Source organism: Chaetura pelagica, unplaced genomic scaffold (genome assembly GCF_000747805.2).
Source record: "Chaetura pelagica isolate M959 unplaced genomic scaffold, ChaPel_1.0 scaffold90, whole genome shotgun sequence".
NCBI classification, from domain to species: domain Eukaryota; kingdom Metazoa; phylum Chordata; class Aves; order Apodiformes; family Apodidae; genus Chaetura; species Chaetura pelagica.
The window spans coordinates 8,235,990-8,240,695 of NW_009953496.1; the positions used below are offsets into that span (position 1 = coordinate 8,235,990).

Sequence of the window (4,706 nt, forward strand, 5' to 3'; positions counted from 1 at the left end):
GGTGCGGTGCGGGGCGGGGCGGTGCGGGGCGGGGAAGGGCAGCGCCCGGACCCGCCCCAGGAGACGCGTCGCGGTGCGAGGGGATGGAGGGTCCCTCTCGGAGAAGAGGGGTTGAGACAAGCGCCAAGAGCCGGTACCAGCTCCAGCTGTTGCAGCTGTTCCTGTGTTTGCCCTCTCTTCGTGTTGAATTCGCAGCAACAACGCAGAGGCCGTTTGTTTGCGTTAAACACCGGCTGCCCTTAGCCAGCTCGGAAGGTTTTGGAATGAAGAAACTTTTAGGAAACTTCCGTTGCTGGGACTTCCCCGGGTGCTTTATTTCACGAATACTCATGTGGTGCGGGAGTCTACAAGGCACTGATGCTTCTTCCCTGGCAAAAGATCGTGGTGGCTTTTAGTTCTTGCTAAATCCTGAGTTTGCCTTACGTTGCTTTAAGATTGCTTAAGATATTGGGAGTGTTCTGTAGATCACATAGAGGAATGTTCTGCAGACCCTTCTAAACCAGACAAGCTCCAAAGGAGACCAGAGTCCACACACTCTCAGCACCTGCACTTGACCAGCAGCTCTGCAAGTGGGAATTCAAACCCCTTATAGAGAGTACATGGTGCACCTGCTTCTCCTTTTCATAGACTGACCACCACACTATCATACAGTACTTAGGCAAGCTCTCCTATTACTGGTGCTTTCTTTTCTTCAAAAGTGTGCAGGTGTTTTTTTTTGCTTATGGTTCTGTTTATCAAATGCTAATGAAGCCCAACAAGAAACTAAACAGAAGGATGGTCTCAGTTTTCCTCATGATCTGTTCTAAATTGAGACGGTTTGAGTTGCTGGGGTCAGACAGGTCTAATCATGCACAGAAGCAGAGCCCTTGACACCTCTGTGAACCTCAAATGAAGGCCCTTAACAGGTTTATTTCCAGCACTAGGTAGAAGAAGCTGTTGGAAGACATCCTGAATCAGTCTTGGCCTTGGACTGCTGCATTTGAGTCATGCTTTAGGTAGCAGGTACAGGTCTTGGAGTCTAAATCAACAGGCTCTTTAGATTAGGCAAAGATTCATCTTCCTTTACTTCTCTTGAACATTTTTTAGTCATGTGTGAAAAAGCAATACATGTGTGGGAGAGGAGAGTCTACAAAAAACTCTCCAGAAAAAGACATGGCAATGATTTGTAGCTGAAACAACCACTCTATGGAGGCTTTTTTGCTTGCTTGTTTTGGTTTACTCTTTTCCCTTTCTGAGCTAGTTAAACATTCAGTGCTCATAACTTCAATTATTCTAGTTCTTTTCAACCATAGTGTCCCCTAGGGCACAACAAAGGACTTTCCAGAAGTTATGCATAAAAACTCACAGAGCCATGTGTGTGATGGCATTCACAGAAGTAGTGATTATTGTTTAATCTTACTTTTATTTCTTTAGACTATACATTTTAATAGTGCAAACAGAATTAGCTGATGTTTGAGTATGTACTTCATATATTTCTACCCACAGACTAGTGGTCTGAAGGTACAGTAAACCTTATCACCTAGATAAGGCAGTTCTTTCCTGTCTCAAACCAAGTACAGTTTTTACTGGATCCTTGCTGCAGTCTCAAGCCATGGAAATGCTTTGCATGGTTAATTTTAGAAATGTTACACTCTCATATGCTTCTTACATTTACAATTGTGTCAGTTGACACCAGTGTTCACAGATGAAAGATGTTACTTGCAGCAGTGGCACTAGCTCTTGGGATGCTTCTTTAGGCACAGATATTATAGTGAATAAAGTAAAATCCAAGCTGAAGCGTTGTTGGATTTCTAGATTCTATAACACACATTATTTCCTTCCTAAGTGTTTCTTATTTTTTCACACAGAATCATTTGCTTTGGTTACTTTTATGAAAGTGGAAAAAAAATTGCAACTTAACTTACTGTTTGAATAGAAAACCATTAAGGAAACTTGATGTAAATGCCTAAGCAATGCCCTAGTGAACATCTTCTGTTATCACATATTCTGGTTTCACTGTGAATTTTTAATATTTGTTCCCCTTGTTATACTTTTTTTTAGGCTGGCTGAAGCAGCAGTGAGGATGGCAGAGGGACGGAGCATGTAGCCCCACATGCCCTGGGATATGGAGAGTGTGCTGCACGCTCTGGTGGCAACACAGCTCTGAGAACTCATGCTCCCCTACCATTTCCCTGTCTGGTACTGTATGTTGAGCCACGTGATCTCAAAGCTGTCTAATTCCCTCGTGATCATCATGTGTCTTTCTGCTCTCTTTGATCCACCAGTGCAATGAACCTTTCTCTGACTTTTCCTCTGTGTTTCTGTGTCCTTTCTCAGTTGTCACACCAAGGAACAAAACTCTGCCTCCAGTCATTAAGAGCATGGAAATATCCTACTTGAAGTATTTCCCAATGCAAGTATCTCTAACAGTCAAAATTAATTACCTAGACAATTCTGGCTTCAATACTAAGAAGAAAGCCTATGTATTAAGCTTGCAAAACAGCAACTACAGAGCTGTAGTTCTCCATAAAACAGTTTATACACCTATTATGTGCATCATTTCAGAACACTGCACCACATCTGTCACCAGGTAATGCAAACTCTGACACTAGAAAAATAAAGAAAAAGCAACCAAAATTATTTGCTTTTGGTTAAAAGCATCCTGTATCACACTTGTTTGCAGTCAGCACACCTATCTGTTCATCTGTGTTCATTTGAATGGAAAATATAACATATATCATTACTGCACACACGCGCACACATACAAGGTAATCCTACACAGGAAGCAAAATGCTTTGCCAAAGCTTCTCCTGCATTATTCAGATCCTGAGTTTTCTAACTCTCTAGGAAATGTAACAGAAAGATTTGGCTGCTCTTGAGTAATCTGGACTGAAATGTTAATAGTTTATGCTTCAGTTGATCTTTTCCCCTTCAATTTTTTCAGAAGTCTGAAATGTATCATTGGCCAGGCTCAGATTTGTCAGCTTTTCCTGAATTAGACTGTAAAGAACAAAAAAATATTTTTAAAGAAACTTGAAATAAAATGCTGTGTAGCCAGAATCCCTGGGTTCTATCCTTCTTCTTAACTGTGGTCAGTTAAATGCATCTGGAGAATGGATGAGAGGGTCAGGAATTCTTGGGCACTCTCAACTAAAGAAAGTCACATAATTCTCCTGCCTGTAAGAATCTCTAGAACTTTACATCACTAGGAAATCTTTGTGGGTTCAGTCTGCTGGACCCTGGCTAATGCCTTTTGAGGTGCCCCGGAGCATCCTGTTGGGCCTTCAGCTGCTTTTTCAGGATGATACTGGTCTTCTGCCCATCTTGTGTCCCTTCAGCCAGCCCTCTGCGGACATCTAGGATTCCTTAGATGGCACAAGACCTCTACGTGTGGACAAGTGAATTCTACTTTAAATGCCTATCAATAGCCAGTGATGGTCCAAGTAATTAGTCAGCGGGACCTGGAAATGATGGAGCACATCCCGAAGAAGACATCTAGTGGCTACTGCCCTACATTGCTCCTCAGGCCTCACCAAGAGTATTTGCTAGGAATGAGATTCGGCTGCCTGAGCTCCTCGTGCCGCTTGAGACGTCCTTGCACATCCTGCCTGGCCTTCTGCTCACACCGCAGCAGGGCGGGGGTTTTCCACAGGTCTTGTGCCAGCCCCATCTAGGTGTCCCGGATGCCATGCGGCATCTAAATGCCACTAGACAAGCTACATGTAAGCAAGTGAAGCCTCAGCTCTCTGAAATGCAAGCTCAGACATCTGGCTCCTATGTAGACACCTACATTCTGATCTCCCGTGGATCTCAGCTCTGGATGAGCTTGTTTTCAAACAGTGATGCTACAAAGCACTAAACTCAGGTCACCTCACATTTGCTGGCGAGGCTCTGGCTGACCGAGTCTGGAATTCATGGCTCTCCACAGACAAGGGACACGGTTTTCTGCAGGGTGAGAAAACTGGCCTCCTCCGTGTTAGAAATGAAATGTAGCGTTGATTTTGCATTCTAGTGTTAGAAACGTAGCGTTGCGTTTGGTTTATATATACATATATGTATCCTAGTGTTAGAAATACATAGTTTGTTTGAGATAAGTGAGATATCTGACAGCAGGAGTGGTTTAAATATATAGCTTGTTTGAGATAAGTGAGATATCTGCACATTCTAAGGACACCAGAAGTGGTTTATGGCCCAAGAAACTGAGGGAGTGAATTGGGCTCCATCTGGGGATCCAAACATGGAGCAGGATTTAAGGCCCAAGATCAGACCCAACAAAGCCACTTCTGTCTTGCTCCTCAGGACAGGATGACACCAGTAGATTTGTTAATTGGGAAGACAGCCGAGGGGGCAAGAAAGGTCAAAATTTTACCTTAAAAGGTAAAAAGCAAACTGCAAGAATGGAATGTGTGAACAGGGGCGGGAAACTTACAGGATCATTTGAAGCGTCGGATGGGCTGTGACCCTGGAACTGCCCGGCCAGTGGGGAAACAGGGGAGGGAACTTTGCGTCGGGAATGGGGAATATAACCCGTTATTCACTTGCCTACGGGTGCGCTGCTTGTTTGGGTCACCCGTTCTTGCAAGAGTGTGAATAAACTGTGCTTCGCTGAAGCCTCTGGGCCTCTGCGTTGGCGCGACACACGTTCCTCACACCGCACCAAGCCCGCAAAAGCGCCCGGTGCCGCCCGCACTGCCGGGCGGGCGTGTCGCGGCCAGAGGGGCTGCGGG

The 4,706-nt window shown here is 44.6% G+C and overlaps 1 protein-coding gene across 1 annotated transcript in view; it reads left to right on the forward strand.

The window, feature by feature from the left end:
* NOL10 (nucleolar protein 10) overlaps positions 1-4,706 on the forward strand; it is a 59,874-nt gene that overhangs the window by 980 nt on the left and 54,188 nt on the right. The gene's annotated exons all lie outside the window — the stretch shown is intronic.